Source organism: Podarcis erhardii, assembly GCF_964252035.2.
Source record: "Podarcis erhardii genome assembly, chromosome: 2".
NCBI classification, from domain to species: domain Eukaryota; kingdom Metazoa; phylum Chordata; class Lepidosauria; order Squamata; family Lacertidae; genus Podarcis; species Podarcis erhardii.
This window is the reverse complement of record NC_138498.1, coordinates 97,960,761-97,983,040: the sequence shown is the minus strand read 5'-3', so window position 1 is coordinate 97,983,040 and position 22,280 is coordinate 97,960,761. Positions and strand designations below refer to the sequence as shown.

Here is a 22,280-nt window from a genome sequence, read left to right as displayed (position 1 = left end):
CAAACAAATATTTCTGAACTTGGTAGCAGATGATGACTTGGTCTGTGCCGGGACATTTGCGATACTTGGTTTGATTATTCTTTGTAATTAATGCAGAACAATCACTCAATGTGTCAAATATCCAAGAAGAAAGAAATACTATTTTGCCTTAATCATTAATCCAACCGGAATGAAAATACTGGTCTCTCTTTTTTTGTTTTTTATCCATGGAAACTATAACATAAATATATTTCCACTCAACCAAGGGCATTTAACACTAGATTGGTTCATTTCTTTTCAATGTTATCTACAAAGAGGGGCCAATCTGACTTTTAATATATATAATTGAAGAAACTGTGTGCAGTTTGCAGCTTTTTCAGTTATTTCCTTAGCACATAACTGAAAAAATTTAAATGGGCTAATTACCATTAGCAGTCACAAATATGCATTATTTACAAAAGCAAAGGACAACAAACAACAAACGGTGGGGGACTGCTCACAACACAAAGGATCCAGCTCACTGACAACTTGTGATCTTGTGATATGGATTGCTTTCTGTTGCTTGAAGTGTTTTTGTATTAGATAACAAATTAATGGAATGTTTTGTCCAGGTCACTAAAAAGTTGACCCCCCGCAACCCCAGTTATGAATATTTACAAGATCTTAAATCTGCCAGAAGGAACCTCCATGAATGAGAAAGATCCAGGCTTTTAAATCAATAGGCACAAGTCAAACGATAAATCTGGGTATCAAGAACATGGGATCTGATTGTAAATATCGCACAACCTTCTTTGCAAACTGCACGTATTATTTAAACAAAAATTATAGAGAGAATAATGATGGGGGTTAAAGTGAAATAATAATACCTGTTTATTTTATATCCTTAGAGGCTGCAGGTGTTTGAGTGCCTAAAGGTGTTGGGAGGGGAAGGAGGGAGATGGAGGCTATTTAGTTAACGCTTTTCACAGTATTTCCACTTGCAGATCTCCGTTTTGCTACTCTGTGCTAACTGTGCCTCTTAGATTCATGATCACATAACTACCTTGTGGCAAACAAGCTAGTAGTATGCATTTTAAAATATTGTTTATACAGTATTCTCCATGGTAAAGTGCTCTGTAGCTCTTCCTTACCACAACTTACTGTGATACAGCCTTTCAACTCCATGTTATTGATAGAGAATGTAGTCCAAATTTCAGAACGTGGAAATGCAGTACATATATGGTACAACACACCTCAGTTTCAGGAGGAGAGGCTATTATTCTTCCTCATGCACTATGTTGACCCACAAGGTTCACTAAGTTACCTCACAGGATTGTTGTGAAGATAGATATGGGGAAACCAAAAATGAAATTATACCTTAATATCACAACTTATGTGCATTTAACTTGTGCACATTCAGCTTTGTGCATTTGACAAAAAATAATAAATAAATAAATAATAGGGCAAAAAGAGGATGGACATCTAGGGAAAAAAGACTTTGGCAATCCCACCCACCACTGCATTTGCACCACTGCAGTTTTGACTATACACGATTTTAGCTTTATGCTCTATCCCTGGAACCCTTGTAAGTTGAGAGTCGCTTGTATACACACAAAGGTCAGGATTTAGGACAACTGAATAACTGCAGCACAATTAGGACAGAATATGGGAATCAAGAATGAGAGCCTGAAAATGGAACAAACCACACATAAATGGAACTTTCCTCTTTGCACACACCACAGTATCCTTGAACTGAAGAAGGGGAATTTCCAGCACTTACAATCTATATTTACTAGTGATGCTAACAGAAATCTTAAACAGCACGGTCCCAATTTATCTAAGGGACCTCCTTCACCTTATTTTGTATCACAACACCTAAAATTCACCAAGGGGCCATCTTCAATTTTCATTTTTGACAGCTAAGTGGCTTTATTTCTTTACCCAGGACTTTTTATTTCATAGAAAACCCATCTACTTACACATGCACACAATGGGTATTTTAAAGCATTGTGGGGAAACTGCTGTGTTGAAAAGGTCACTCCAGGCCTGCTTTGGGCTCTCTGGATGCCGCAGTCCTGCATATGCACACAGAAAAGAGCAAGTTGGGGCTGAATCTAGAGTTTTCTGAGGAAGGAGGCTGGCTTCTTTGGTTCCAAGGTGGATTGGTTGGTTTGGGTGCTGTTTGCCTATTGTGGTGCTTGTAATGGTTGTCTATGCTGTGCTGCTGATGGGGGGAAGATAGTGGCATCTTTTGTGAAGCATAAACCTGAGAGAATTTGTACATGAGAAGGAAGGGTTTGTAAGTGAGAACACACCCAGCCACCACCATGAGTCAAAAGACGAGGAAGCAGAAAGATGGAGGCAGAAAAGAGGGGATTGAGAAAAAAGCTTGGCTCTACTAACCAGTGGCTCAGACCACTGACTTTTCCTGTGTCTCAATGTCCATTTATAGAAAAAAAAGTGTTTCCACCCATGCTTCAAATTATAACCCTTAAGCTAATATTCTCTCTACATTGAAAATAAATATAGTAACAAGCTCATCCATCACTTTCATCTTGTCCAGGATCAACTGTTTCCCTTGCATTTCCACCCAATGGTCATGCTAGAGGCTGACCATGACAGAGATGGTTTTTATGTATAGACAAAGATTGAGGCCCTCATGTTTTCTCTCTCCTCGCCCACCACTGTCCAACCTATTACTTGGTCTCCATCTTCACTCACATATCCAGAGCTTTGAAACTTTGTTACTGAACTTTAGTAGTTGAAAGTCAGTGATTCTAGTGAGGAGTGTGATATGGCTTTAGGAAGATGTGGGGAAGATATGTGGGAGGGATTTCAGGAAAGGTAGGTCTACCATGGGCTACAGTAGCTAAGATGGAACTTCCATGTTCCAAGGCAGGGGACAGGGGACAAGCAACAGGGGCTAGACACCACAATAATGTACCACCACATAGAAGCATCTGCCTAGCTACCATTGGGAACAGAATGCTGCATGACAATGACAACAAATAATTGGTTTTGTTTTGGGGCAATAAGGTATTTCCAAAGGTAAAGGTAAAGGGACCCCTGACCATTAGGTCCAGTCGTGACCGACTCTGGGGTTGCGGCGCTTTATTGGCCGAGGGAGCTGTACAGCTTCCAGGTCATGTGACCAGCATGACTAAGCCACTTCTGGCGAACAAGAGCAGCGCATGGAGACTCCGTTTACCTTCCCGCCAGAGCGGTACCTATTTATCTACTTGCACTTTGACATGCTTTCGAACTGCTAGGTTGGCAGGAGCAGGGACCGAGCAACGGGAGCTCACCCTGTCGCGGGGATTCAAACCGCCGACCTTCTGATCGGCAAGTCCTAGGCTCTGTGCTTTAACCCACAGCGCCACCCACATTTCCAAAGGTAGGGATAGCTATTAATTTCGGAGGGGATATATTATACACAGATACACAGATGCAGATCCCTCTGCATTCTGGTGAGTCCCAACATACATCCTATTTCTATTGTAAGGTGGATTTCTTGTCGGTTTCTTTATTTTTTTCATTTTGCGTGTAAGAGGAATTGCCGTGTATATTTTTATTGCTTGGATTATTATAACCTGCTGTTTTGTCAGTACTATTTACAGGTTTATCCCAATAGAGTGTGAAATTAACATTCTCTAAAACTGGATCAGGTAAGCATTCATAATGCGGCACAGGCTCAGCTTCAAGTAGTCCATGTTTTATTGCCAACTGTCTACAATACAATTTCTGTAGCTTGATTATACCTCGACACAATCAGAATGCACAAAGGCATCCAGTGGTTTACATGATCCATGGTTTCCATATTTCTGACACAGACCTGATTCCAAAACCTTGGTAATGTGTTCTTAAAATTATCTACAAATGTGACATTATCCCCAGTTGTAAGATTTGTTGGAAATTAATGGAATTCAGCAATACTAAGTGATAAGAAAGACAACAACTATTTAAAAAAAGGGTGAGCCATTTGCTCTCCTTCCAAATCTTCAGGCAGAATTCACATAACTGAATACATAGTATAAATGACACATGGATTATAACACGCATGCACACATAAAATATGTATGCAGTGCATAAACACATTTATACATTTGATGACAGTTGTGGAACACTTAATAGTAATTTGGCAAGGCAATGATTCCTCATGCATCCAAATGGCGTTGGGGACATTCTAAATGTTTGGATAAGCCACAATTCAGATAATAGGTCACCTTATTTAAAGAGAGAGAGAGAGAGAGAGATTTGAAGTACACAAGCCACCCAAATATAATTTAGATAATGAGAATATGAGTAACCCGGGTTCACAAATTGAGTTTTTCTGATGTTCCGGTAAATATTATTCATGTAAGATGGTAGTCATAATGAAATAGGAATATGGTGAACTGATCAACATGAGATTTTATTAATTTGCTTTTGCTCAATCTAGTTTTGCTTTTCAGCAAGAGACAGCAATGCAGGCTTGCATTAATGTAAACTACTCTGATTACTATTGATAATGTACACGGTGTTCCTATGGCCATGATACCCCACAGCACCTCAGAATTACCACTATAATGGGGGTCCACACTCTGCTCTGCTGCTGGTTACTGCTGCTGTTGACAATAATTTACCCACTCTCTCCAGACATGTTCGTTTAGTAGCTCCCCACCATGTATCAAAGTTGAGTGGTGGCTAGCCTCCCTCCCATCAAAAAGGACTGCTGCTGTCCGCTGGGCAAACATGTCCAGGAGGAGCAGGTGAGTGATTGATAGAAGTGATCGTAAGAAGTTGCAATGGACAGGGGAATGAGTTTGCCAGCCTTTTTGTTCTTGCAGGGGCCCTGTGCCTTTGAAAGCTTCAAAAACAAACAGAGGAGCAACTGAGATGTACCCAATCATTAACATGTGTTTTGAGTTGCTTCATATATGAAATCAAAGATGTGTAGTGTTATAAATTGTGTCTCTTGATACATGAAATCAATGTTCCCTGTATGGGGCATTTATGGTGATATATTATGATTGGATGCTAAACAAGTTGGGGTCCAGTTCTCCACTGGCGTGGAGAGGAAGGGAGCATCTGTCCGGGATTCTCCTTATTTGCCTCCGTGGTGGTATTTAAAGTTATGCCACCTGTTATGCAGCTGTAACGTAAAGCTGTCACTGGGACTGGGACAGACCCATGAGAGAGTGCAGGATTAAGGCTTCTCACACAGGGCTGGGAGCTTTAGGTGTGGAGTCAGGGACACACACCTCTGTTACCTGCCGGAGTTATTCCAGGATTGCAAGCCAGAGCAGAATCTTCTCCCATGTTGAGATTACAGAGATGGATCAAGAAAATAGCAGCATCAAAAAGGGAGGAAGGCATATAAGATTGGATGCTTTATTTGCACAAGGTTTAACATAACAACTGTGGCTCCATGGTCCATGAAGGATACAATGGGTGACAACATCAAACCATTCAGCCTACAGATGAGCACACCACAGGAATCTGCAGTATAAGTACAGATTTAAAATGTTTCTGTTTACAGAGGAAGGATGGAATTATTTCAGTGATTGCAAATGGTGGCATATATTACTTCTGGAGGGTATTGTTTATTGATCTGTGTCTTCTTTTATCAAGGGATTTCATTTCTGGTGAAACAAGTCATAATGAAAACCCTAAAGAATAATATACTCTGTTCATCCTAAAGAGAAACCAAACAGATAGCTGTAATACAAGAATCCCCCTGCTACCTATCTATTTGCCTGGTTCTGTGGTTATAATTGACATGTCTGGGTACTTCATCCGTGGGGCACTGAAGCAGTTAACTCCATATTAATTTTATTTGTGTCCACATTATGATAAAGTCATCATTAAAATAAGTGTGATGGGAGTTGTTGTTATTTATATGCAGTGCACATTTGGCTTAAAGGTGTCACAAGATTTTTCTTCTTTTTACTGCACAGTGGTTTACATTTCTCTTAATTTAATGCAACATTTTTATAATGGCAGTGTTACTGGTTAATTTATATATGCACAGCAGGAAGTGTCAACATTCAGGTGAGTGATGAAGATGATAGTACAAGAGCTCTGGAAGAAGCTTCAGAAAAAATTATTGTTTTTCTCAAAGCATACAGTTATTAATAATGAATCAAATAAATACTATTTTATATATAATTGCACCTGACATCTTTTTATAAATAACGATTGGAACATTTTTGCCCTATCTTTTGTATTTGACTGATCTTAATTAACTGCTTTCTTCTTGCTTAATAAATTGTAACTTTAGTTTCCATCAGAAAGAAAAATTGATGCATTTTTATACCAAGAGGTTCTGATCCAACGATTTGCTGTAGGGAGAAAATTATTTCATGCATGCTTGAACTGAATGCAGTCAGTTACATATAAATGTGGTAGCATTTTTATCATATAGAAGGATGAGTCTAATTGTTATGATGAAATCACTATCAGTGCTGGCATTAGGCAGTGTGGTGACCTAGGTGAAGGATTAAAATTGTGCACTGCCACAAAAGGAACTTCTCAGCCAGGTTACCTCACCTCATCCATCTCATAAAGCCATGAGGCTCTTGAAGCTCCAGTAGGACATCCACCCTCACAAGCCGACACCTAGGAATGTCATAGTAATCCACAAGGATTGATTTCTGGTGTGGAATACTGTTGTTCCTCTGGTGCACAATTATACTGAGCTTTCCTTACGTTCCGATTCTAATTTATTTCGAGCCAGAAAAGAAATTGGCAGCTAGATGCAAACTCCAGCAAAACTAGGCAGAGGGGATGAAAAAGAAAAGAAAAGAGGTAGAACGTGCATCTGAGCGCTGACACTGTAGGAAACCCTGTACCGCTTATGAACCCAAGTCGTCACAATATTGTCAGCACAACACTCCCCTCAACGGGATGCGCATTCTAATGTGCATCCCCATCCACAGCCATACTAGTCAACACAGGTGCATGAGTCCACCATTATAATGCAATTGGTTTGTGTAGCTGCTTTTTCAGCACCCCATACCCTAAGCCACATAAATTGTTTGGGAAAGCGAGCATATCTGAGCTACTCCGCTGGTGTCTGGTGGAAAGGGTACTCCTGAATAGTCTGGTGACTGCTTAAGAGCATCAGAAGTATAAACCTCTTTGAGGGGAGAAAGGCACAGTTTCCATGCACACCCAGCCTTCTACAAATACCATTCCTCAGCTCTCCCTGCCTCCTGGGTGTCTTACGTCCCTCTGCATTTCTAGGACTAGCCATGGCCCTATGATCATCATCATCATCATCATCATCATCATCATCATCTGCTGCTGCTGCTGCTGCTGCTGCTGCTGCTGACCTACCCACACTTCACAGCCTTTCCCAGGGCCTTTTCTAAGTTTGCGGGGGTATCGTGCCTATTGACTACTTAATTCTTTCTCTTTGAATCTCATCTGACCTCTATCTTTCCCTGTATGGTTCCAGAACTCCAGAAGGATGACCACCACTGCAGTTATGGGAATCTGTTAATAATCTCAGCATGGGTGTAGCCAGGATTTATTTTAGAGGGGGCAGGCTTTATGTTTACGGGGCAGAGCCAAGTTATCTGTGACACAACTGCTCAGTCAGTTAAGTATTTTTATTTATTTCCTTGATTTCTGGGGCAGGTGGGTGGATGAGCTGTCCTCCTGCCATGCCCATGAATCTCAGCCCCAGCCAGAGTTTCTCAAAGCTTTCCTCTTTTAAAGAATGGCAAGAAATTTCACACAATCCATTAATACGTCTAGGCGGGTCAATATTTCTATCCTTCAATTTCAGGTAAAGGGTCAGTTCTACCAGGTTACATATAAAGGTAAAAAGGTAAAGGACCCCTGGATGGTTAAGTCCAGTCAAAGGTGGGGTTGCGGTGCTCATCCTGCTTTCCAGGTCATGTGGCCAACAGGACTAAACCGCTTCTGGTGCAATGGGACACCGTGACAGAAACCAGAGCCCACAGAAATGCGGTTTACCTTCCCGCCACAGCTGTACCTATTTATCTACTTTCACTGGCATGCTTTCAAACTGCTAGGTTGGCAGGAGCTGGGACAGAGCAACGGGAGCTCACTCTGCCGCAGGGATTCTAACCACTGACCTTCTGATTGGCAAGCCCAAGAGGTTCAGTGGTTTAGACCACAGTAATGCTGTCCCCTCTTCTAAAGTCATATGTTTAGGAGAACAAGGAGGGAGGCTTGCTTTTTCGATTTGTTTTTGCAATCCCCCCTCGCCCCCTTCCTTAAATCCCAATTGCAATGTGCTATAAAATGGAAATGGTAGGTGGAAAAGATGCCTGCGAAGAGTTACAGGTGCTGTGAAGAGGGCGAAATGTCTCTCATCATGCCCATAGCCAGGGGTGGGTGGGGGTCCTTTCCCTGATCCTTCCAATCAGTCTCTCAGCCTGACCTTCCTAACAGGGTTGTTGTGAGGATAAAATGGGTGGAACATGTATGCCACCTTGAGTTCCTTGGAGCAGAGGTGGGATATATATATATGATGCTGCTAATGCAATTTTATTTAGTATGAATCAGTACTCCAAGACCCTCAAACCGTGAGTTGGGATCACAGCAATCCTCATGGTAACCATGCTAGTTGAAACAGTAGGGAAAAGCACCAACAGGGACAGCACAGGCGGCATAAACAAAATTCCACCTTGATTTGTACCTGACTTTTGTAGGCACTGATGCCTGAATTTCTGGCTTAGTCGATAGCATGTGAAATCAGCCCTATGAAAAACACCTCCTGAATATGCCCTTTGTGCCTTTTGTTTTTTAAAAAGTGCAATCCTGTGGTCTAGAAACTTGCTTTCCTTAAAATGTAGCCTACACTGGTTGGTTGACCAGAAACTTTGCTGGAAGCCAAATTCCCAATGCATATGCACATGTGCATGAAGGTCCCTGCCCTTCATCGGAGGAAAGCATTTTGGCAAACACTGCCATCTACTGGCTACTGCACTTAAATTTACTAAGCTGCCTCATCTAACCAGTGAGCGGAAACAAAAATGTTTTATGTAATTAACGAATAAGTGAAAGGTATAAATGGTGGTCGCGTTAAACAGAAATAGATAAAGAAATTATCCAGGGAAACATGAGGCCTTTTAATGCAAAAGTGTGCATTAGTCTATTATATGACTCTCTTGCACACAGCATGGAAGTGCCAAACTATATATATTAGCTTGTCTAGGAGAACAACCTGTATAACTGCTGGGCATCTTGCTGTATTTTCTCACTCTCCTGGGAATGTATGTCGGCATATTTTCAATAAAACACCTTCTTAGCAGTAATGGGCCACTGTTCTCATTTCAGTGGTCCCCAAGGTTTCGTGATACAGTATATTTAGCTGACTTGCAGTTCAAATTCACCTCCAGCATTAAAAAAAAATGCTTAAAAATATACAGTCATAAAAACGCTTCCACACCTTTGTAAATGCAAAGAGAAGACAGAACATTAAAGCTTTCTAAATGAAAGAAAATGATAGTTTGCATTGTTTCATAAATAGATGTTCTGTGATGCAGCTTGTGAGGTGAGGTAAGGACTACACAGTGTAAGATATAGGACTGCACTAGAGTTACTCATGACACACAACAAGAGAGGAATTTCTGAAAAGTGCAGTCCTTCAGACTTCCGTATTCATTTATAAGTTAATGGGTGTCACAATAGCTCCCCGTGTACTGTATCTAAAAATCAATACAGCAGTGGAAGACAAAGAAATATAGCTTCATAACCCCAAATTTTCTTACTCTAAAGTAGTCCTGAGGATAACACCACTAACTTTCATGGGATTTGTCCAAGATAATAGTTCTAAGGTTAGCTATGGCTACCTCTAAGGTTAGTCGACTATTGATAGTTATCATATTTTCTAAGAAATTCTTTGGAACAAGTTTTCCACAAAAGACAACACATTGATGGCAGTGAATAAAATTGCTTCCTTATAGTCCTCTAATACATAGGAGAACTTTTCTGCAGTTACATCATCTCCAGTCATCCCTACGTAAAACACAACAATGCACAAAAAATCCACAATCAGTAGTCTGAACGACTACAGACCAGTTGCACTGACTCCAATCATCATGAAGTGTTTTGAGAAACTGGTGCGCCGTCACATTATTTCCTGTCTTCCATCAACTTTTGACAACTACCAGTTTGCATACAGGGCAAATAGATCCACGGAAGACGCTATCACTACCACTCTCCATGCTGCTCTGTCCCATCTGGAGCAGCCGGGGAGTTATGTGAGGCTGCTGTTTGTGGATTTTAGCTCTGCTTTTAACACTATCCTTCCCCATAGACTGGTGTCCAAGCTAGAGGCGATTGGATTCTCCAACTCCACCTGTCTCTGGGTTTTGGACTTTTTGTCAGAACGTTCTCAGAGGGTTAGAGTAGGGTCACATATGTCCACAGCCCTTAGCCTTAACACCGGCTCACCACAGGGTTGTGTGTTGAGTCCCCTGCTCTATACTCTCTATACGTATGATTGTACAGCCATTTATTCCAGCAACAAAATCATCAAGTTTGCTGATGACACTACGGTGGTGGGGCTCATTTCAGGAGGGGATGAGTCCGCCTATCGGGACGAGGTGGAGCGGCTTTGTGCTTGGTGTGGAGAGAACAATCTGGCTCTTAATACGGCTAAGACCAAGGAATTGGTGGTGGATTACAGGAAAAAAAAGGCGGACATTCAGCCCTTGTATATCAACGGGGAACGGGTGGAGAGGGTGGCGGAATTCAGGTTTTTGGGAGTGACTATCGATCAGGGCATGACTTGGAGCGCAAATACCACTGCTCTGGTGAAGAAGGCCCAGCAGAGAATTTATTTCCTCAGACTTTTAAAGAAGAACAATCTGAGTGAGAGACTGCTGGTGTCCTTCTACCGAGGTTTCATAGAGAGCGTTCTTACATACTGTATTTGTGCCTGGTTCTCCAGTTGTACAGCTAGGAAGAGGAAGGTGCTCCAGAAGGTCATAACCACAGCCCAAAGGATTATTGGTCATCCCCTCCCATCTTTGGAAGAACTGTACGGTTCCCGTTGTCTTAGGAAAGCAAACAATATCCTGCAGGATGTATCTCACCCGGGATACAGTCTGTTTGTACTACTGCCTTCTGGCAGGAGATACAGAAACATCAAGTCAAGGACAAACAGACTGAAAAATAGTTTCTACCCAAGAGCTGTGGCCTTCTTAAATGCTGTAACTCGATAGTGTGACCTGGGAGTTTGATGAGTGTGGGTGTGGGTGTGGCTGGAATGTGGTTTGTTTAGTTGTTGTTGTTGTTTTGCTTTTGTTGTTTTTAAGGGATGGCATCTAATTTCGTTGCACTTGTGCAATGTTGCACTTGTGTAATGACAATAAAGAATCTAAACTAAACTAAACTAAACTAAACAAACCCCATGGTTGGGCTAGTCAGATTCTCCTCTTTTCCAAAAGAGGGACACTGTAAGTCAGAGCTTTCCAAATTTTTCATGTTGGTGACATACTTTTTGGACATGACATGCATCATTTTGTGACGCAGCAATTCAGTTTTACTTGTAAACCGGAGGTTAAACTAACCCTTTTCCAGCCCCGGGAGGAGCATGGGGAGTGTTCCTGAGACACACTGCAGCTGACACACGAACAGGTCGCGACATGCAGTTTGGAAAGCTCTGCTGTAAGTGTAAGAAACCAGCTTTTAACATTATATCCAGGGCTGGCCCAAGACATTATGCTGCCTGAGGCAGGATGGGACCCCTCCACATACAGAAACTCACCACACCAGTGTTCTCCATCACATGAGAGCAATGTGGTGGTTCAGAGGCCCAGGACAGGCTGTCTGGCACCCACAGCTGTGCCCTCCAACAGAGGGAAATGGCTTTGGAGGAACAGCCAGGAGGCTGCTGATACCCCCCTGCCCAGTATCTGCCATCTGAGACAGTTGCTGTGGTCTAAACCACAGAGCCTAGGGCTTGTCGATCGGAAGGTCGGCAGTTCAAATCCCCACGATGGGGTGAGCTCCCGTTGCTCAGTCCCAGCTCCTGCCCACCTAGCAGTTCGAAAGCACGTCAAGTACAAGTAGATAAATGGCTACCGCTCCGGTGGGAAGGTAAACGGCGTTTCCGTGTGCTGCTCTGGTTCGCCAGAAGCGGTTTAGTCATACTGGCCACATGACCTGGAAGGTGTCTGCAGACAAATGCCAGCTCCCTCGGCCTATACAGCGAAATGAACATGCAACCTCAGGGTTGTCCACGACTGGACCTAATGGTCAGGGGTACTTTTACATTTTTTAGTGAGTTAAAACCACACAGTAATGGGGAAGGCAAAGGCCACCATCTCAGGATTCTCAGTACGTCCAGGAAGATGGGTGGGCTACTCAAACCATTTTTTTCTTCTTTTAATGAAGAATACACTAAAACTCTGGTTACCAGAAACTAATAAGGAGCTGTAATAATACAAATGATTAAATTTTCTAGAAAATGCTTTGCAACTTAATATACATGAGTAAAAATAGAGTGTAAATCTTGCTACCCAGCAAAAAAAAATCTCCCTTTTAATCGCTTTACACCTTCAGCATGTAATAGTTTGGAAAAGTCCTAGGATATAATTATATATCTTGGCTTGGCACGTTAATAGCTATTCCCTTCATTTACTGATTTCTTTTTTACTGGTCAATTTACTATTTTACTGTGCTGAGCTTACTGGCCTATTTCACAGGATCACCACCTTCATGCAATATATGAGCTGGGGGTGGGGGTGGGGAGAGGGACGGTTTGAAATCCTAGCAAGAGAACTGAAATGCAGCAAACATGTGCATGCTAGTATGGAAACCAATTGTGTATTTGTATGAAGAGGGGTGGCAGATAGGTGTGTGGAAGGAAGCAGCAAGTTCAGATGTTGAGAAAGACATAGAAACATGCTCCCCCCCACACACGCACCCCACCTTGTCCAGCGCACCTGTGAGGAAGAGCGCCAAAGCTCTGGCTTCCATTTTAGACTAACCACAACTTGCTGTGATATCTGAACCTGGACAAACTGTGGTTAGTCTCAGCTAAGGTTTGTTAGAATTTTATGCTGCCATAGCCATACATCAGGGGGAAAGGGCCAAAGAGTCTCTGCCGCTGAACCCCAAATATCCAGTTTTAGGATGACAAAAGCACCCCACTGTGTGTACACAGTGAGGCACTTTTGACACGTCTCTAGTTTAGAAAGATTCGCTTCGACAAAGCTTGCAGAATCTTAAGACTTAGTCACCCTCCTACCACATTGTTTTACGTAGAGTTGGACTTAGCATAGAGCGACCATCTGTATATCTCCTGGACTCTGAAACCCTTTGCTGATATGCAGAACTCCTTACCTAGGGTGTCTCTATCTGGCCCTGGAAATAATTATAGGGTGGCCAATGTCGCCCATGCCCTCCTCAGACAAATCTGCAAATGGCAACAGAGCCACTGCTATTCTTATCATGTTACAAGGGAACTACTACTATGTTCTGAGCTATGTGAATTTTAAAGGAGGCTGAAAGAAGATGCATAGTAGTCCCACCTTGGCACACTTATATGCTTGCAATGTAAGCAGGCATACCACCTAGGCTAACATGCTACTACACTGGAGCGTGCCTAGAATAATGGTTCATTCTAGCCGTGATGCTCTGTATTTTCATAGAATCGTAGAGTTGGAAAGGACCCTGAGGGTTATCTAGTCCAACCCCCGGCAATGCAGGAATCTCAACGAAAGCACCCATGACAGATGGACATCCAACCTCTGCTTTAAAACCTCCAAGGAAGGAGAGTCCACCAACTGCCCAAGAGAGTCTACTCCACTACGGAAAAAGCTTTTACCATCAGAAAGTTCTTCCTGATGTTTAGTCGGAATCTCTTTTCTTGTGGTTCAGGCCCTATCCTCCAGAGCAAGAGAAAACAAGCTTCCATGCGACATCCCTTTAGATATTCGAATGTAACCTTCAGCCAGGCTGTGCTTAAAGTAAGACAGATGATGTCAAAATCAGAGACCAAAAGTTTATTTCGAACGCAACACAGAAAGGAACATCTGTCTGTAATACGGCCACAACTCTGAAATGAAACCAGAGTTCTTTAATAGCAGCATCTCTGACCTATGTTTTACTTCTCCTTTGTAAGGCAGCTCCCTCCAGCTGCACAGCAACTTCTAGCTTGACCCTGGGCCTCTCTTTTCAGAATTCACTGATAAAAAAAAGCAAAATGAATTGGATTAACAGTGGAGCTTCCTGTAGTGCCCTAGGCTTTAGTTGGAGAGTGACCAACGCTGCTCAGCTGTAGTGAGATCTGAGGAGCTTACAGCCCGAGGTGATAGTATGGCTGGAGGCACTTCTTGTTTTACACTGCCTCTGTGGAGAACGGCAGTTTTAGCTGTTGAAATATGGTTGCAGAGATACACCAAAATTCTGCAATGATGGGCAAAACTGGAAGAAACAAACTCATTTTTTTATGAAGCAACCTCTTGTGTAACACGCAGTGATATCAATATAAACAAGCCCGAGAAGAACAGAAGCCGTTCTGGAAAATGTTCCACATTGAGCCGAAACGCAAGCATTCCTCATTAGTGTACCAGATCTGACAATCCCTAATGTTTCCTGTTGATAGATACCAGCATGTATTGACACAAGCTTCATGTGTTTCTTTTTGAGACTTGTGGTTTAGCAGTTTGTCAAAACAGGATATTATTTAAATACACAAAAGTTACCAACTGATACTCGGAAGATGAGATATGGGTGTGCCACTTCTGCAGCTAAATTTGTAGATTGAGAAACTAATAATGTTACCCTGCTTCGTTTAAAATATTTAAAAGCCGTCGACAACCTGCTATATTTATATAATCAGCTTGGAAGACAAACATCTAAGCAAAATGACTGTCGCTTTCTATGAATTACTGAACATGTGTAATTCATTTGCCAGTAATATTGTCTGAACTCAACTCCAATTAAACAAACGAAAACACCTGCTTTGCACATATATCTTTTGGTACCTCAAGGGGAAAGATTCATCAGTGTAACAATGTTGTACAATCTGGTTCATGTGCCTGAGCTAACAATACAAATTTATTGATTTACAAAAAAATACACAGGAGATGGAAACACCATTTAATCTTCTAATGCATTTCTTCTTTTTTTGACAGAGAGAGAGAGAGAGAGATGCTTTCATAAAAATAAAGAAATGAGTTTGCTTTTATAAAAATAAAGAGATGAGGTCTCATGGAGAAACTGACAACATTCGTGACAAGTCTTAAGTAGCATATTCCTGATATCAGAATTTTGTTTTAGCGACCTGCTAGTAATGTTTTTACACAGTTCTTCAGGGATGCTAGGAAGAATTGCTGAAGGCTGCATGCTGAGAAACAGAAACAGAATATGTGTGTGTTGCCAAAACAATGCAGTTCGGAACCAAAAGAGCAAGGGAGGCACAAATTATCTTCAGTCAGGTGCCTGATCCTCTTCGCTGTTTGGTAATAATTTATATTGCATTTTGATTATGCAAAGATGGTAGCTAACTGCAGTTCATTTTCTTAAAAAAACAACAACCCCAAACAAAACAGATAGGGAACTGAGGCTGAGAGTGACATATGGAAGGTTACAAGCAGGATTTATGGTGACTCTAGGATTTCAACCACTCAAATCAATGGACCACATTAAACCTCATGGAAGAATTGAAACACTGATGCTTAAGAGACTTTTTTGTGCACCAGAGGCATACTCAGTGCACAATGCATCTGCAAGCTACACAAGCACCACGCTGATCCCTGCTAGTGCAAATATCAAGCAACAGATCAGCAGGATCAGTAAAAATGATGCAGTTCTGTCACTATATAGAATGATGAAGAAGAAAGAGGATGAGATGCCGCCTTGCTGAGGGCCCCATAAACTTTGCAGCCAGTTCTGCTCTGGCAACCTGTCCTACCCATTTCTGTTTTAGCACAACACTGGATAGTCAGCCATGCTGGAAGCTGTTGTCTAGATGAAGCCTACGGACAGTCAGTAGTTGTATTTGTATTTCACTAGCAGAGTCAATGATTTGGCATAGTGAGGAAGCTCAGTTTGTATGAGAGCGCATGGGTGCATATATTTCAGTTTCTGGCATACAAAAAATGTGGGTAACCAAAAAATGTGCAAATACCAGCAATCCCGCTTCCAACCCGCTCCTCCTCTGTAGCACCATGGAAATAGAATTCAGAAAGATCCTTCATTTCCTCCAATATAGGTTGTTGAACACCCTGGAACTCAAGAGGTTTTGGCTCCCGAATGCCTCAAACCTGGAAATGATTGTTCTGGTTTGCGAACGTTCTTTTGGAACCCAAATGTCTGATGGGGCTTCTGCGGCTTCTGAATGGCTGCAGGAGACTCCTGCAGCCCATCAGAAGCCGCAATTTGGTTTTCAAACATTTTGGAAGTCAAACAGACTTCCGCAACAGATTCTGTTGGACTTCCAAGGTGTGACTGTACTGCATTTCACTGTGGCTTCTATCCATGCTGTGTTCCAAGATTTCAAGATTCGGACAAACCTGCATTAGCAGTACAGATTCTACTCTTTGAGCAATGGCTCAAGCAATGTAATTTCATAGATCCTGCTTCCTCATGTCTTCCATTCCATTCTCTCATCTCACATCCAACTTGGCCTTAATGCTACCTGTCAAGTTACTGCCAGTGTTTCAGGAATTCTCTGTCAGAGTCTTTGTAGTTCAGCAAATTCCCATTTCCCACCCTCTAACAGCCTGTAATCAAGAAGCCATCTACCACCTCCCTGCAAAGACACTTACAGCTAACTACTCTTCATGTCTTCTTTTCAAAGTTTGATGAACACAGTCGCTGAAACAGTGGTTTTGATATAAACAAGTGCTCTTTCTGTGGCAAAAGTGGGTGGAAGGGTCACATGGCGTGTCAGCCAGTAAGTGGGTGACCTGAATACTCAACCAAGGTCCCTTGAACAAAGTTCCAATAACGTTTCCATGCAAGAAAGGTGATCAACTTCTGCCAACACCTACTCTATCACCAAAGAGTGATTGTGCTGAGATGTGAACTTGATATCCGCTGCATTTCCAACAACCTATTGCAAGATGATTATGATTGAGGTTATCAAATGTGCTCCTGGATAGGACTCCTGCTTCTTTAGGAGCTCTAAGATGGGGGGAAGTTTGTAAAGTGCAACTCCTCCCATCAAGGAGTCAGTAATAATCAGAGAAGATGTGCCTCCCAAATATCACTATGGTGTGCAATTTATCAAAGACACAGAAGCCCTGACCAGTTTGAAAGTGGCACTAAGCTACTCTCTGCCTGCACACAATGCATGGAGACAGAATAAATAACAACCTTGTGCAAGTGTGGTACCGCAAAGTGTGTGCTGGATCTGGCCCTGAGAAATAAGGGTTCAAATTCCATGAAATTTTTGGGTGGCCCTGATGCAAACTAGCAAACATAGGAAGTGTCACATAGCTTTGGAGTTGTGAGGTTGAATCGAAAAGTTTACAAAGTGACTGATATGCAGTGAAACCACTGTATAAACTCCTGAAAAAAAAGGTCTAAGGTTGGATTACAGTTTACCAGCATCTTCTTGTGTGAATCCTCTCCCAACCAATATACACTAACTGCCTATTGTATCTCTCTTAACTGACCTTAATCTGGCAGATAAATCCTATATAGAATGCCCATATTTTATTTTTTTAAAATCCCATTAAATCCCATATTTTCCATTTCTTCTGCCCAATTCAGCTCTTACTCTCCCATCCTATTCCCACCCCCACCCCCGCCTAGCCACATCTTCAACACACTTCTCTTACCACAATTCCTGCCCAACCTGATTATCAATATGCTTTTTCTCCCCACAAGCACTGTTTTGGGCATTCTCCCACCTGCCCCCCCCCAGCCAAGTTGAGGTTGGGGGCACAAGGGAAGCAGAGGGGGAAAGCCCCATTACACTAGTGGAAGTCCTTGCGTGGGCATCCACTAGAGGGGCCAGTGAGTTGAATCTGGTCCTTATCTCTCTGCCCATGCAGTTGATTTCACCATCAGGTGACTGACAGGGTGGGCAGCTAAGCTGGTCTGCAAGTAGTGGGGAGAATAAGAATCTGGTCTGCTGGCCAAATCCTGTTCCCAACCCCTGATCACAATTAAGCTATTTAAGCAATTTAACTTAAATGTGTACAGAACTGTGTGTGTGTCTGTGTTAGAGAACCTTACTAATGCCCAAAGCTATCAAACAATAATGCTGAAAGTCTCACACCTCTGGAGTCAGGATGTTCAGCTGCTGCAATGGCTTTTGAAATGAAACCCCAATTGCCAAAGCTAAGTGTGCTATTTCATAAGAGAGAGGGCCCCTCCAAGTCACTTGCAGGGAACTAGAAACTCAACGTATTTGCAGCTGTAACCATTGTTGGTCTGCGGCAGCTCTCAACAAGAAAAAACATTCTGAATTTGTTCCTAGGGCTGATGCAACTAAGGAAGCTGTTAAGTGAGCAACAAGTTGGAAGTTCCTTAAAAAAAAGGATGAATAGTGGCTGCATCCAGCTGCTCTTTCTTATGCTGTGCAGCTGCCATCTACTGAAATGTGAACAACTTTATTGCATTCTGAAAGCAATGCATAGTATCTGTGTATATATGTGTGTGCGTGTGTGTGTATGTGTGTGTGTGTGTGCGCGCATGTATAAGAAAGATGTGTCAGTGCCTTTGGCATACTATGCAAGATAAAAAGCTTGTTGAGACTGTTAACCCAGAAATGCATGCCACTACTATGGGTTTGTAAACAGTCTTTCATCTTAATTTCATGTACATGTAGTGTGGTGGTGTGGGCACCCAGGCTCCACATAACCATGCAAGGCAACATTACAAAATACATTGTTTTAGGCTGCTATGTATTACCCACGAATGAAAAACACAAGTACATGTAGGCAGACAGGCTGGTAGCTTTTGCAAGGCTGCTTTTGCTAGACGGAAATATTTCCACCTAAAACAGACCAGAGGTTCTCTTTAACTACAGATAAATGGATACTAAAGAATATCCTGCTCATAACGGGAGCTCTTCTCTTGCTCTCCACATCATGTAGATTTGGAATGTGTTATTCATGAACCAGCCCTTTGTGTTGCCTTTAACATATAGTGGTTCTGCAGTCAACTACTAATGCAATGTCCTAATGATTTCTCTCTCCCCTGATTATGGTGAGGAGGTACAGGATTAGGGAAAAACTACTAAGTGGATCTGGAAGATGAGAGGTAAATTTGACCATGGCTAGCCAGGCACAAACATACATCTGTTTTATAGCAATTTTACTGCCACGACATTTCCCAAAGTATCCTGGGGACTGAAGTTAAAGAAAGACGTGAGAATTCTGTTAGATACTCCTGGTCCCACTCACAGAACTACACTCACCATGTTTTGTGGGAATAATGAATCAGTTTAAGTCACTAGATAAGTCCATCACTGCAAAAACTGGTGAACCAAAGGAGCCAGCAATCCTCATATGTGGCTGTTAAGTGGCATGTGAATTATTCTTTTCTAAGGACTGGCTGTGACAAGTTTAAATAAATAGAGCTATACCTGAGGGCACAGGAACAAATGAAGAAGCTACAGCAAAGGGGGGCATTTTTAAAAGCCACTTAAACAAGAGGCTTATTGTTCACATCTCCAGACGAGTCAAATGATGATAAATATTGAGTACAGGAAGTTAATCTGTATCCGCACTGTTTGAATAAACATAGAGTTAAAAGGAAAATCAATGCTGAACCTTGACTCTTGCCAAGATTTCTTTTCTTTCCTTCTTTTTTTACTTGCTGGTCCTTAGTCACATTGTGCTTTATTTGGGCCTTTTCTTTATACCATCTTGTCTCTCTTTTCCATCTTGTCCTTACGATCTTGTCTTCCTGTGTAAATTTCTGTTCCGCAGCAACAGGCCACAAAAAGGGGCTATAATACTGCAAAGAGTCACAAACCAATAAAGACAGGTCATTTGTGCTCTTGTCCAAAATTTAGCAGGATGAGGTCTATAACCTTTGCAGATATCTCCTAATTCAGGGCTGGGAAGCCTGTTGGCCTTCCAAGTGCTGTTGTACTCCATCTCTCATCCAGAATGGCCAGTGGATAGGGGTGATGGGAGTTGTGGTTGTGGCTCAGCACTTATGGCCACAGGCTCCCCACTCTTGTTCTATGTTCATCTCCCGTTTGCTGCTCAATGCAGCCTACTGGAAAGGCTTCCCACTAGGGCAGGGTTGCACAATGGAAACATGATCCAGACATGCATGGTGACTAGTCCATCCCCCCCTCCATTTTTTTGCATTCTCAGGAAGGCAGTAAAAAGAAGTTTATCATGCCCCACTTGGATGCTGCGTTGTGTTTGGCTTCACAAGTAGTGCAGACCCTAAAATAGGATATTAGTATTCGCAGCAAACTCCTAACCCACTAACAAGTCTTAATCCACTTCTCAAGCTCTCACAAAGTGCCAGCTAGAAGCTGTGACAACTAAGCAGTAGTAAATAATTCAAGTGTACAGCTTGGAATGAACACTGGAAGAAATTATGTGTTATCTCAGTTTTATCATGCTAGTTTTTCATTCTAACCTGAAATATTGACATTCACCTACACTGGACACCAATAACTACAGAGAAACAAAAACTTACTAGCTGATGATTTAATTGTTCATTTTCTACAGGGACAATCAGCCAGGTCGTGCATCCACAGCAGTGGCCAGAGGAGGAATGACTGATGAGAGCAGCGCAGAGAGAAGGAACGCCATGGTACACCTGCAGCAGAGCAGCTGGTCACCTGCATCTGCCCCAGTTGCAATAATACATCTCTCACATGTCGGTCTCTACAGTCCCAGCAGTCATTGTAACTCTCCAACTGTTTGACTTCACCCCCAAAGGAACACTCTTCCATTGTCTCCTGAGACAGATGGATGCCAACAACAGGTAATAGGAGACTAGAGAGAACATAGCTCTTTAAAAAAACTTATAGAGCAACTTCTTCCCCCCTCTATTTTAAATGGAAAAGCTGGGGTCACACTTTTATGGACAGTGGCTTGGATCAGGTGGCTGCATATTTTCTGCAATCCATATTCATATTTAGAACCTTCCTATCTTAAAAAATAGTGGCACCAAGCAGCCAATGAATTTCTTCACAGGAAGGCACAGTGATTTCTATGCATCTCTTACTTAAATGCAAATATTTCCAAGTCAATGCGTGCAAGGTATTTGAGAATCCCTCAATGACGGGTGCCAGGGAGGCTTATTATGAAAGCATAAAATGATTATTGGTTCAGGTTTGGATCAGAGTAGAAATGAATGTTCAGGCTGCTTATTATTTCCCACCTGAACTGGCTTGTCCATTCCTGATGCCAACACCCCTGTTGGTAATATAGGTTTTTCACAGAGAGAATTAATTCTGCTTTTGAATTTAATTTCCATTTTCTTCATTTAGGCATTATTACTTTCTATATAATCAGGTGTAAGCATCACACATACAGGACTGCGGACCTGGGACTGTGAATGCAGCTGTGTAGGCAGCGAAATATTTTGTTTTCAAATTCATTTGTGCACTTTTCTCAAAATTACTGCTATCTGCAGATTTTCTGAAATATCTGCCCTGCTGTTCATAAGCCATAAAATATAATCTGCCTTTTGTAGGACCCCAATTGGTAAATTGCATTAAAAAAATTAGGCTGGCGACTCCTTATTAGATGTTGAGCATTAAGACTGAGCACAGCCAGTGATACATTAAAGGAATGCTAGATAGGCCACCTTGTGCTAGAGTTGCTTTGAAATAACTTTTGCTTCATCAATTAACAATAAAAATAATCAAAGGAATAGCATGTTGTCAACAAAGAGGTTCTTTTTAATAACAGGATTCAGAGACTAATTTCAGGTATTTATTTTGGCTGCTTTTATGTGTGAATTTGCTACCTCCTCTTTTTTCCTAAAGCCCACAACAGCAAGCGTTGCTACTTAAAGACACATGCAAGGTTTAGATAGAAGTTAACCATTACACTTGCTTTTGGACATTTGTACACCAGAGAAAACAGTGAGCCTAAGCGGGTCTTGGTTCCTCATTCACACATCTTAATGTCCAGCACATCTCTACCAATCTGAGATGTACAAGCTACACCTCAGGTGTGTGTACATCTCACCGTAGAGACAGATGCTAAACAACTCCTTTGGGGCATTAGAGGATGGCGTGGGGCATTTGAATTTCCAGTATTCTCACTGCTCTTAACATCTCCCAACATTTGAAGCCAGCCTGCACTCAGTTCTCACCTGTGGCTCCTTAGAAGCTGTCAGCATGTGACAGCACCCACACCCTGGGAACAGCTTTGACTGGCCGGCTAAACCAGGTGAAGGTTAACTGATGGGTCTGAAAC

General features: G+C 42.1%; 1 protein-coding gene across 19 annotated transcripts in view; it reads right to left on the bottom strand.

Annotated features, from left to right (window-relative positions):
- Positions 1–22,280, bottom strand: part of FOXP1 (forkhead box P1) — a 553,244-nt gene that overhangs the window by 129,640 nt on the left and 401,324 nt on the right. The window lies entirely within an intron of this gene.